Source organism: Bombina bombina, chromosome 7 (assembly GCF_027579735.1).
Source record: "Bombina bombina isolate aBomBom1 chromosome 7, aBomBom1.pri, whole genome shotgun sequence".
In the NCBI taxonomy this organism is placed as follows: domain Eukaryota; kingdom Metazoa; phylum Chordata; class Amphibia; order Anura; family Bombinatoridae; genus Bombina; species Bombina bombina.
Genome location: NC_069505.1, coordinates 16,111,076 through 16,126,501, shown reverse-complemented (window position 1 = coordinate 16,126,501; position 15,426 = coordinate 16,111,076).

Below are 15,426 nucleotides of genomic sequence, written 5' to 3'. Positions count from 1 at the left end.
TAGACATACAGTATATATATTTATACATACACATATAAAATACACAAATACATAGTATACTTATATAGACATACAGTATATATATTTATACATACACATATAAAATACACAAATACATAGTATATTTATATAGACATACAGTATATATATTTATACATACACATATAAAATACACAAATACATAGTATATTTATATAGACATACAGTATATATATTTATACATACACATATAAAATACACAAATACATAGTATATTTATATAGACATACAGTATATATATTTATACATACACATATAAAATACACAAATACATAGTACTTATATAGACATACAGTATATATATTTATACATACACATATAAAATACACAAATACATAGTATACTTATATAGACATACAGTATATATATTTATACATACACATATAAAATACACAAATACATAGTATACTTATATAGACAAACAGTATATATATTTATACATACACATATAAAATACACAAATACATAGTATACTTATATAGACATACAGTATATATATTTATACATACACATATAAAATACACAAATACATAGTATACTTATATAGACATACAGTATATATATTTATACATACACATATAAAATACACAAATACATAGTATACTTATATAGACATACAGTATATATATTTATACATACACATATAAAATACACAAATACATAGTATACTTATATAGACATACAGTATATATATTTATACATACACATATAAAATACACAAATACATAGTACTTATATAGACATACAGTATATATATTTATACATACACATATAAAATACACAAATACATAGTATACTTATATAGACATACAGTATATATATTTATACATACACATATAAAATACACAAATACATAGTACTTATATAGACATACAGTATATATATTTATACATACACATATAAAATACACAAATACATATGTATACTTATATAGACATACAGTATATATATTTATACATACACATATAAAATACACAAATACATAGTATACTTATATAGACATACAGTATATATATTTATACATACACATATAAAATACACAAATACATAGTATACTTATATAGACATACAGTATATATATTTATACATACACATATAAAATACACAAATACATAGTATACTTATATAGACATACAGTATATATATTTATACATACACATATAAAATACACAAATACATAGTATACTTATATAGACATACAGTATATATATTTATACATACACATATAAAATACACAAATACATAGTATACTTATATAGACAAACAGTATATATATTTATACATACACATATAAAATACACAAATACATAGGATACTTATATAGACATACAGTATATATATTTATACATACACATATAAAATACACAAATACATAGTATACTTATATAGACATACAGTATATATATTTATACATACACATATAAAATACACAAATACATAGTATACTTATATAGACATACAGTATATATATTTATACATACACATATAAAATACACAAATACATAGTATACTTATATAGACATACAGTATATATATTTATACATACACATATAAAATACACAAATACATAGTATACTTATATAGACATACAGTATATATATTTATACATACACATATAAAATACACAAATACATAGTATACTTATATAGACATACAGTATATATATTTATACATACACATATAAAATACACAAATACATAGTATACTTATATAGACATACAGTATATATATTTATACATACACATATAAAATACACAAATACATAGTATACTTATATAGACAAACAGTATATATATTTATACATACACATATAAAATACACAAATACATAGGATACTTATATAGACATACAGTATATATATTTATACATACACATATAAAATACACAAATACATAGTACTTATATAGACATACAGTATATATATTTATACATACACATATAAAATACACAAATACATAGTATACTTATATAGACATACAGTATATATATTTATACATACACATATAAAATACACAAATACATAGTACTTATATAGACATACAGTATATATATTTATACATACACATATAAATACACAAATACATAGTACTTATATAGACATACAGTATATATATTTATACATACACATATAAATACACAAATACATAGTACTTATATAGACATACAGTATATATATTTATACATACACATATAAAATACACAAATACATAGTACTTATATAGACATACAGTATATATATTTATACATACACATATAAAATACACAAATACATAGTATACTTATATAGACATACAGTATATATATTTATACATACACATATAAATACACAAATACATAGTACTTATATAGACATACAGTATATATATTTATACATACACATATAAAATACACAAATACATAGTACTTATATAGACATACAGTATATATATTTATACATACACATATAAAATACACAAATACATAGTATACTTATATAGACATACAGTATATATATTTATACATACACATATAAAATACACAAATACATAGTATACTTATATAGACATACAGTATATATATTTATACATACACATATAAAATACACAAATACATAGTATAGTTATATAGACATACAGTATATATATTTATACATACACATATAAAATACACAAATACATAGTACTTATATAGACATACAGTATATATATTTATACATACACATATAAAATACACAAATACATAGTACTTATATAGACATACAGTATATATATTTATACATACACATATAAATACACAAATACATAGTACTTATATAGACATACAGTATATATATTTATACATACACATATAAATACACAAATACATAGTACTTATATAGACATACAGTATATATATTTATACATACACATATAAAATACACAAATACATAGTACTTATATAGACATACAGTATATATATTTATACATACACATATAAAATACACAAATACATAGTATACTTATATAGACATACAGTATATATATTTATACATACACATATAAATACACAAATACATAGTACTTATATAGACATACAGTATATATATTTATACATACACATATAAAATACACAAATACATAGTACTTATATAGACATACAGTATATATATTTATACATACACATATAAAATACACAAATACATAGTATACTTATATAGACATACAGTATATATATTTATACATACACATATAAAATACACAAATACATAGTATACTTATATAGACATACAGTATATATATTTATACATACACATATAAAATACACAAATACATAGTATACTTATATAGACAAACAGTATATATATTTATACATACACATATAAAATACACAAATACATAGTATACTTATATAGACATACAGTATATATATTTATACATACACATATAAATACACAAATACATAGTACTTATATAGACATACAGTATATATATTTATACATACACATATAAAATACACAAATACATAGTATACTTATATAGACATACAGTATATATATTTATACATACACATATAAAATACACAAATACATAGTATACTTATATAGACATACAGTATATATATTTATACATACACATATAAAATACACAAATACATAGTATACTTATATAGACATACAGTATATATATTTATACATACACATATAAATACACAAATACATAGTACTTATATAGACATACAGTATATATATTTATACATACACATATAAAATACACAAATACATAGTATACTTATATAGACATACAGTATATATATTTATACATACACATATAAAATACACAAATACATAGTATACTTATATAGACATACAGTATATATATTTATACATACACATATAAAATACACAAATACATAGTATACTTATATAGACATACAGTATATATATTTATACATACACATATAAAATACACAAATACATAGTATACTTATATAGACATACAGTATATATATTTATACATACACATATAAAATACACAAATACATAGTATACTTATATAGACAAACAGTATATATATTTATACATACACATATAAAATACACAAATACATAGTATACTTATATAGACATACAGTATATATATTTATACATACACATATAAAATACACAAATACATAGTACTTATATAGACATACAGTATATATATTTATACATACACATATAAAATACACAAATACATAGTATACTTATATAGACATACAGTATATATATTTATACATACACATATAAAATACACAAATACATAGTATACTTATATAGACATACAGTATATATATTTATACATACACATATAAAATACACAAATACATAGTACTTATATAGACATACAGTATATATATTTATACATACACATTTAGACATGTATTTGTATGAATCTCTATGTTAAAGCCGTTTGGCAGCCTTTTTTTTACCCTAACACCTGAGACCCTTATATCTTTGAGCCTTTATAACTTTTTAATGCAATATTTTTGCTAATGATTTTTTAGATGGTGTTGTTATGAGTGTAACTGTACTTAGTAATGTATTTTTGTTCTGTTTTGTGACACTTTTTTGTTTTGCTAATGATTTTTTAGGTGGTGTTGTTATGAGTGTAACTGTACTTAGTAATGTATTTTTGTTCTGTTTTGTGACACTTTTTTGTTTTGCTAATGATTTTTTAGGTGGTGTTGTTATGAGTGTAACTGTACTTAGTAATGTATTTTTGTTCTGTTTTGTGACACTTTTTTCTTTTAAGAAACAGTTAACCAGAGCTCTGAATTCATGCTAACCTGACATGCGTTAACTTTAATTGCGCACAAGTGATCACGTTTACTTTCAACTTATAATACGAGCGAAATACCCCAACTGTTGTGCACCGCTTGTAATCTAGCCCATAATTATTTTATACAATTCTTTCTTTTTTTTTATCGATTCCTTTGTAGTATATGAGTCCTTAAAAGGTTATCAGCAAACTGGAAACATTATTATGGGCTGTGCTATAACGTACAACAATAACTGACTTCATTTTATCTATGTGGACATATTTTTCCTAAAAAAAAAAGGATGTCTTTTGCAGCCGTAAAATGTAGATTTTTATTTTGTCTGATAAAGCATTTGTGATGATACTGAATAAATATTATTTGACAAAGTTGTATAGCTTTGCATAAAGCTTCTTTTTATTTATTTAATTTTTCTTTACATTTGTTCCTTAAAAAACAGTTGGCTAGATTACGAGTTTTGCGTTATGAGTTAAAAAGCAGCGTTAAGGCTCTTTTTTCACTACCGCTGGTATTACGAGTCTTGCAGGTTTAGCACACTTTTTTGGCCGTAACGCAACGTAACTACCTTAGCTTTCAAAAAGTCCTTTTTCAATGGGATTTCCATAGCACCGGTATTTCGAGTCTGCCTGGGAGGCCAAAAAGTGGTACAGCCTAAAACTACAAGATCCGTACCGTAAACTGAAAGTCAGTAGTTATGAGTTTTACGCTACAAAGCCGTACCATAAAACTCATAACTAAAGTGCTAAAAAGTACACGAACACCCATAAACTACCTATTAACCCCTAAACCGAGGCCCTCCTGCATCGCAAACACTAAAATAAATTTATTAACCCCTAATCTGCCGTTCCGGACATCACCGACACTAGAATAAACATATTAACCCCTAAACCGCCGCACTCCCGCATCGCAAACACTAGTTAAATATTATTAACCCCTAATCTTACCTACCACCTACCTACATTTATTAACCCCTAATCTTCCACCCACAACGTCGCTGCCACTATATTAAAGTTATTAACCCCTAAACCTAACCCTAAGTCTAACCCTAACACCCACTAACTTTAATGTAATTAAAATAAATCTAAATAAAACCTACTATTAATAACTAAATAATTCCTATTTAAAACTAAATACTGTACTTACCTATAAAATAAACCCTAAGCTAGCTACAATAGAACTAATAGATACATTGTAGCTAGCTTAGGTTTTATTTTTATTTCACAGGCAAGTTTATATTTATTTTAATTAGGTAGAATAGTTACTAAATAGTTATTAACTATTTACTAACTACCTTGCTAGAATAAATACAAATTTACCTGTGAAATAAAACATAACCTGAGTTACACTAATACCTAAACTTACACTACAATTAAATCAATTACATAAATGAAATACAATTAACTAAATCACAAAAAAAACAAACACTAAATTACACAAAATAAAAAAGAAATTATCAGATATTTAAACTAATTACACCTAATCTAATAGCCCTATCAAAATAAAAAAGCCCCCCAAAATAAAAAAAAACCCTAGCCTAAACTAAACTACCACTAGCCCTTAAAAGGGCCTTTTGCGGGGCATTGCCCCAAATAAATCAGCTCTTTTACCTGTAAAAAAAATACAAACAACCCCCAACAGTAAAACCCACCACCCACACAACCAACCCCCCAAATAAAATCCTAACTAAAAAACCTAAGCTCCCCATTGCCCTGAAAAGGGCATTTGTATTTGCATTGCCCTTAAAAGAGCATTTAGCTATTTTTCTGCCCAAACCCTAATCTAACAATAAAACCCACCCAATAAACCCTTAAAAAAGCCTAACACTAACCCCCAAAGATTCACTTACAGTTTTTCAAGACCCGACATTCATCCTCAACGAAACCGACAGAACTCCTCAACGAAGTGGCAGAAGTCTTCATCCAAACGGGCAGAAGTCTTCATCCAGGCGGCATCTTCTATCTTCATCTATCTGGCGTGGAGCGGGTCCATCTTCAAGACATCTGGCGCGGAGCATCCTCTTCAATCGACGTCTTCTTGAACAATGAATTCTCCTTTAAATGACGTCATCCAAGATGGTGTCCCTTGAATTCCGATTCGCTGATAGAATTTTGCAGCCTTCTAATTACTAAAAAGCAACGCCAAAGCCATATATTTCTGCTATTTCTGAACAAAGGGAATCCCAGAGAAGAATTTACAACCAATTAAGCCATAATTGCACAAGCTGTTTGTAAATAATTTCAGTGAGAAACCAAAAGTTTGTGAAAAAATTAGTAAAAAAGTGAACAATTTTTTGTATTTAATCGCATTTGGCGGTGAAATGGTGGCATGAAATATACCAAAATGGGCCTAGATGAATACTTTGGGATGTCTACTAAAAAAAAATATATACATGTCAATGGATATTCAGAGATTCCTGAAAGATATCAGTGTTCTAATGTAACTAGCGCTAATTTTGAAAAATAATGGTTTGGAAATAGCAAAGTGCTACTTGTATTTATGGCCCTATAACTTACAAAAAAAGCAAAGAACATGTAAACATTGGGTATTTCTAAACTCAGGACAAAATTTAGAAACTATTTAGCATGGGTGTTTTTTGGTGGTTGTAGATGTGTAACAGATTTTGGGGGTCAAAGTTAGAAAAAGTGTGTTTTTTTCCATTTTTTCCTCATATTTTATAATTTTTTTTATAGTAAATTATAAGATATGATGAGAATAATGGTATCTTTAGAAAGTCCATTTAATGGCAAGAAAAACGGTATATAATATGTGTGGGTACAGTAAATGAGTAAGAGGAAAATTACAGCTAAACACAAACACCGCAGAAATGTAAAAATAGCCTTGGTCCCAAACGGACAGAAAATGGAAAAGTGCTGTGGTCACTAAGGGGTTAAAGGAACAGTATAGTCAAAATTAAACGTTCATGATTCAGACAGGGAATGTAATTTTAAACAATTTTCCAATTGACTTTTATCATCAAATTTGTTGAAAGCAAGAATCATATGCTAGTTTCTAAGCCCCTCTTATCTTAGCATTTTGACATTTTTTTACAGATAGACAGCTCTAGTTCATGTGTGATATATAGATAACATTGTTCTCACTCCTGTGGGGTTACGTAGGAGTCAGCACTGACTGGCAAAAATAAAAGTCTGTCAAAAATGCTGAGATAAAGGGGCAGTCTGCAGAGGTTTAGATACAAGGTATACACAGAGGTAAAACGTATATTAATATAACAGTGTTGGTTGGGCAATGGAACGGATAATAAAGGGATTATCTATCTTTTTAAACATTAACAATTCTGGAGTAGACTGTCCCTTTAATACTCAATGCCAATTTATCACTTGCAACTACTTTGTGGGCAGTGCCAGCTATAACACATTCCATAAATGGGACCGCACACAAGCAATAAGCTTGAGTAACCCCCCAATATATAACCTGCATGGGAGAAGAGCATAGTTCACATACGGCTAGATCACGAGTCTTGCGTTAGCCTTAAAAAGCAGCGTTGAGAGGTCCCAACGCTGCTTTTTAACGCCCGCTGGTATTACGAGTCAGGCAGGTACAGGTGTACCGCTCACTTTTCTTCTACGACTCGAGGCTATCGCAAATCCCCTTACGTCAATTGCGTACAATACCCCCCAACATTACAACCCACCACCCACACACCCCTACTCGAAAACCCACCCAATCCCCCCTTAAAAAATCCTAACACTAACCCCCTGAAGATCACCCTACCTTGAGCCGTCTTCACCCAGCCGGGCACAAGTGGTCCTCCAGAGGGTCAGAAGTCTTCATCCGATCGGGGCAGAAGAGGTCATCCAGACGGCAGAAATCTTCATCCAGACGGCATCTTCTATCTTCATCCTTCCGGAACGGAGCGGGTCCATCTTCAATCCAGCCGACGGGGAGCATCCTCTTCATCCGACGGCCGACAACTGAATGATTGGTCCTTTAAGTGACGTCATCCAAGATGGTGTCCCTTGAATTCCTATTGGCTGATAGAATCCTATCAGCCAATCGGAATTAAGGTAGGAAAAATCCTATTGGCTGATGCAATCAGCCACTAGGATTGACCTTGCATTCTATTGGCTGATTAAATATAACAAAAAGCCATAGCAGATAGTCAGACAAGCCGGGTCAGGAACCAAAATGAGTAGTCAGACGAGCCGGGTTCAGGAATACGAAGATCAGCAAAATCAGGAACAAGCCAGGTATACACAGAGTCAGGAACACAGGTACTCACAGAGAGATCAGAGACAATGCAAGGGCAATGGCAAACAGGACTGAGGCAGTTAAAAAGGGAGTGATGACATCATCATTCTGGGACTGCAATCTATCTCTCTCTGATGATGTTCTCCAGTTTGGCCATAAGAGGGAGTATGGGAGTAGTGAGCAGTGTTACATGCTCTGCTACAGGCAAGGAAAACAGGTGAGTCAAAATGGCAGCCAATATAAAAAGCAGCAAATAACTACTGAAATCAGGGTGAAACCCTGACAAAATAGTAGTTGAAATAAATAACGGTGTTCCCCAATGGGGTCCGAATATCTTCTACTTGAGTCGGTGAAGCTCTCAATAAAGGGGATTAATCTGGTCTAGAAGAGTAGAAACAAAAACAAAAGAGAGGGCACACGCTACTCTAAGCGTAGTATTTATTGACAAGTAAAAAAGCGCAAGTTAAAAACACTTACTAAAACAATATATGTAGCATATAAGAGCCATGTCACCGGTTAGTGTTCCCGTATTAGCGTCCAATGTGGATTCTACCTCCGTCTCACTCCGTATTTTCATGGCTGTGCAGTGCCTTCAAAACATAAGCGGATGTTATTGTCCACCTCAAATAGGGCGCCACGGATCCGGTATAGTTCAGCAAACATGCAGTTCTCAACGCGATTCCTCTGGTCCCGGCCAGACTTTTTCAAGATGTATACATCATTCTGTATATAGGTCATCATATAAAACTTTGACTCTATTGGTTATTGCATCTCAGGGGTCAAGTCCAGTGGGAAAGCATGGGAATGGAATTCCTGCACTATTTTTGCAGGTGGAACTAAGTTCCCTCTGGAAATAGAACAGAAATGCTTCAGTAAACACTGCTGCTGCTGGTGGTGGAAGGAGCTGGAGCACAGTCTGGTTAGAGGGATAGTGAGATCCTCTAGTAATGGGCAGGAACACTTCCTACAATAAATGCAAGCCTGCTAGCGCTCCTGCTGTGTGATCCCTCCCACACTGTGTGGAACACATGGTGCTTACATTTCTGTGTGGCTTGCTCTGGAGTTATTTAGCTCCACTCAAGAAATAGGACTATTGTACCTTAAAGGCACAATTTTTTTTCTTTCATGATTCAGATAGAGCATGCAGTTTTAAGCAATTTTCTAATTTACTCCTTTTATCAATTTTTCTTCGTTCTCTTGCTATCTTTATTTAAAAAGCAGAAATGTGATGCATAGGAGCCAGCCCGTTTTTGGTTGAGAACCTGGGTTATGCTTGCTTATTGGTGGGTAGATGTAAGCCTCCAATAAGCAAGTGCTATCCATGGTGCTGAACCTAAAATGGGATGGCTGCTAAGATTTACATTCCTGCTTTTAAAATAAAGATAGCAAGAGAATGAAGAAAAATTGATAATAGGAGTAAATTAGAAAGTTGCTTAAAGGACCAGTCAACACAGTAGATTTGCATAATAAACAATTGCAAGATAACAAGACAACACTATAGCACTTAGTATGAACTTCAAATGAGTAGTAGATTTTTTTTCTCACAATTTTAAAAGTTATGTATTTCTTTCATGTAATTGGCAAGAGTCCATGAGCTAATGACGTATGGGATATACAATCCTACCAGGAGGGGCAAAGTTTCCCAAACCTCAAATGCCTACAAATACATCCCTCACCACACTTACAATTCAGTTTTACAAACTTTGCCTCCTATGGAGGTGGTGAAGTAAGTTTGTGCTAAGATTTCTATGTTGATATGCGCTTCTCAGCATTTTGAAGCCCGATTCCTCTAAGAGTACAGCGAATGTCAGAGGGATGTGAAGGGAGTATCACCTATTGAATGCAATGATTTCCCTAACGGGGATCTATTTCATAGGTTCTCTGTTATCGGTCGTAGAGATTAATCTCCTACCTCCCTTTTCAGATCGACGATATACTCTTATAGAGTTTTGAGGCTTAAATCTTGGAATGCTGATATGACTTTTTAAGTCTACATTGCTATCTCTTTCTTTCCAAGGTAATAAGAGACCTAAAGGTAAATATAAAGCTTCTAATCGTTTTCGTTCTTTTTGTCAAATAAGGATCAAAAACCTAATCCTTCCCTATGGAATCTGTTTCCAATTGGAAACCTTCATTAAATGGAATAAATCCTCCAACCCATTTAAGAAACCAAAGCCACCCCCTAAGTCCGCATGAAGGTGCGACTCTCATTCCAGCTCAGCTGGTAGGGGGCAGATTAAGGTTTTTTCAAGAATGTTTGGATAAATTCAGTCCAAAATCAATGGTTTCAGAGTATTGTCTCTCAGGGGTATTGAATAGGATTCTAAGTAAGTCCTCCTGTGAGAAGATTTTTTTCTCACAAGTTTGAAGTAAGTTTGTGCTAAGATTTCTACGTTGATATGCGCTTCTCAGCATTTTGAAGCCCGATTCCTCTCAGAGTACAGCGAATGTCAGAGGGATGTGAAGGGAGTATCACCTATTGAATGCAATGATTTCCCTAACGGGGGTCTATTTCATAGGTTCTCTGTTATCGGTCGTAGAGATTCATCTCCTACCTCCCTTTTCACATCGACAATATACTCTCATATACCATTACCTCTACTGATAACTGTTTCAGTACTGGTTTGGCTATCTGCTATATGTGGATGGGTGTCTTTCGGTAAGTATGTTTTTTTATTACTTAAGACACCTCAGCTATGGTTTGGCACTTTATGCATTTATATAAAGTTCTAAATATATGTATTGTACTTATATTTGCCATGAGTCAGGTTCATGTATTTCCTTTTGCAGTCTGTCAGTTTCATATTTGGGGAAAATTAACATATTAAGAAATATTTTTTCTTACCTGGGGTTTAGTCTTTTTTTCAAATTGACTACATTTTTCTTGCAAATTGCGGGCAGGATTAGGCCCGCGGGTGCGCCAAAGGCTAGACTTTATTGCGTCATTCTTGGCGCAATAATTTTTTGGCGCGAAAGTACGTCCATTGATGCAAGTTCGTCATTTCCGGCGTCCTAGTTGATGCCGAGTTCCTTACACAGGGTTGCGTCGTTAGTGACGTGAGTGTGTCATTTCCGGATGTTGTTGCGCCCAAAAATTTTCAGTTACGTTGTGCGTCATACTTGGCGCCAAATTTTTTCATTAATTTAATACCCCATTGCTATTTGCCTCTTGCCTTTTTCTATGTCAGAGGGCTATGCTATTTGCATTTTTTTCCCATTCCTGAAACTGTCATATAAGGAAATTGACAAATTTTGCTTTATATGTTGTTTTTTATTTTACATTTTGCAAGATGTCTCAATCTGATCCTGCCTCAGAAGTATCTGTTGGAACTTTGCTGCCTGATGTCGGTTCTACTAAAGCTAAGTGCATTATATTTCCGAATGTCATATGTATTTGTTATCATGATAAACTTTTTACATGCAGATATTGTGTCCATCAGTAAATAGTACATTGCCTGTTGTTGTTCCTTCAACGTTTAATGTACATGTTATACCTATGAAATTTAAAGAATTTGTTACTGATTATATTCAGAAGGCTTTGTCTGCTATTCTGCCTTCTAATTAATATAAAGGTCTTTTAAAACTTCTCATAAGGTTGATGAAATTTCAAATGACCGACAACATAATGAATTATCCTCTTCTGATGAGGATCTATCTGATTCAGAAGATCTTTCCTCAGATATTGACACTAACAAATCTATTTATTTATTTAAAATGAAGTATTTTCGTTCTTTGTTAAAGAAGTGTAAATTATTTTGGATATCATGGAAACTAGTCCTCTTGTTATTTGAACTAGTAAATTCTGTTTTTAAACCTCCTGTGGTTACTCCAGAGGTTTTTCTTCCTGTTCCTGATGCTATTTCTGCTATGATTTCTAAGGAATGGAATTACCCGGGTACTCCTTTTATTCCTTCTTCAAGGTTTAAAAATTGTATCCTTTTACCAGCAATTTCTATAGCGTTTTGGGAAAAGATCCTCAAAGTTGATGGGGCTATTTCTACTCTTGCTGAACGTACCTCTATTCCTATGGATGATAGTACTTAAGTTCCTTTAGATAGGAAACTTGAATCTTATCTAAGGAAAGCTTATTTATATTCAGGTCGTCTCAGGCCTGCAATTTCTTTGGCTGATGTTGCAGCTGCATCAACTTTTTTGTTGGAGATTTAGCGCAACAAGAATTGGATTCTGATTTATCTAGTATTGTTCGCTTACTGCAACATACTAATCATTTCTGATGCCATTTTTTTATATCATCAAGATTGATGTTAGATCTATGTCTTTAGCTATTTTTAGCTAGAAGAGTTTTGAGGCTTAAATCTTGGAATGCTGATATGACTTTTTTTAAGTCTAGATTGCTATCTCTTTCTTTCCAAGGTAATAAGAGACCTAAAGGTAAATATAAAGCTTCTAATCGTTTTCGTTCTTTTTGTCAAATAAGGATCAAAAACCTAATCCTTGCCTATGGAATCTGTTTCCAATTGGAAACCTTCATTAAATGGAATAAATCCTCCAACCCATTTAAGAAACCAAAGCCAGCCCCTAAGTCCGCATGAAGGTGCGACTCTCATTCCAGCTCAGCTGGTAGGGGGCAGATTAAGTTTTTTTTCAAGAATGTTTGGATAAATTCAGTCCAAAATCAATGGTTTCAGAGTATTGTCTCTCAGGGGTATTGAATAGGATTCTAATTAAGTCCTCCTGTGAGAAGATTTTTTTCTCTCATGCAACCCAGAAAATTTAGTTAAAGCTCAGGCTTTCCTGAAGTGTGTTTCAGGCCTGGAGTTTCAGGGGTAGTCATGCCAGTTCCTTTTCAAGAACAAGGTCTGGGGTTTTATTCAAATCTATTCATTGTCCCAAAGAAGGAAATTTCATTCAGACCAATTCTGGATCTGAAAATTTTGAATCATTATGTAAGAGTACCAATTTTCTAATGGTGACTTTAAGGACTGTTCTGCCTTTTATTCAGCAAGGACATTTTAGGTCCACAATGGATTTGCAGGATGCATACCTTCATATTCCAATTCATTCAGATCATTATCAGTTCCTGAGATTCTCTTTTCTAGACAAGCGTTACAAATTCGTTGCACTTCCATTTGGACTAGCAACTGCTCAAAGAATCTTTTTTAAAGGTTCTAGGTGCCCTGCTTTATGGAAACCAGAGAGCAGGGTATTGCAGTGTTTCCTTATTTGGACGATATCTTGGTACTAGCTCTGTCTTTCCATTCTGTAGAATCTCACACAAATCAACTAGTGTTGTTTCTTCAAAAACATGGTTGGAGGATCAATGTCCATGACTCTGTCTCTAACAGACAAGAGACGTTTGAAAGTGGTTGCAGCCTGTCGGTACCTTCAGTCTCAGTCATTCCCTTCAGTGGTTATGTGCATGGAAAATTTAGGTCTCATGACTGCAGCATAGGACGCGATTCCCTTTGCTTGTTCTCACATGAGACCTCTCCAGCTTTGTTAGCTGAATCCATGGTACAGGGACTATACAAAGATATCACAATTAATATCCTTAAATCCCAATGTTTGACACTCTCTGATGTGGTGGTTAAATCACCAGCGTTTAGTTCAAGGGGCTTCTTTGTTCGGCTAACCTGGACTATGATCACTACAGATGCAAGTCTTTCAGGTTGGGGAGCTGTTTGAGGATCTCTGACAGCACAAGGGGTTTGAAAATCTCAACAGGCGAGATTACCAATCTCAGAGCTCTTCGGTTTTGGCCTCTGTTGAGGAGAGAACCGTTTATTTATTTTTAAACAGACAATATCACACACAGTGGTATTTGTCAATCAGCAGGGTGGGACTCACAGTCCACAAGCTATGAAAGAAGTATCTCTGATACTTGCTTGGGTGGAATCCAGCTCCTGTCTAATTTCTGCGGTGCATATCCCAGGTATTGTCAGGGTTTTTTCCCTGTTGTGTTTGCCATGTGCTGCTGGCAGCCATTTTACTCACCTCTCTTCCTGACTATGGTGCATTGTGGGGGATGCTGCTCATTTCCTGCACTTCCTTTTATGGCCAGACTGGTGTGCATCATCCATGTGAAACAGGATGCAGTCTCAGAATTGTGATATCATCACTTATTATTTAAAGGGCCTCTGTTCAGTATGCTTTGCCTTCCCGATGTCTCAGACCTTTTTGTGAGAGTTCCTGTGTATTACCTTGCTGCCTGACGTCCTTCCTGGTTCCTGATCCCTGGCTTGTTCCTGACTCTGCTGTTTTCCTTGTTCCTGATTCCTCATCTGACTTTTCGCTTTGGCTCCTGACTGGGCTCGTCTGACTACCAGCTCTGGTTTTGACTCCTGGCTTGTTATTTGACTTGTGGACTTTTTATTATTTTTTGCTATTAATAAAGGTGTGATTATTTTTGCACTTCTCATCTCAGTCTGATTCCTGGCACCCTGAC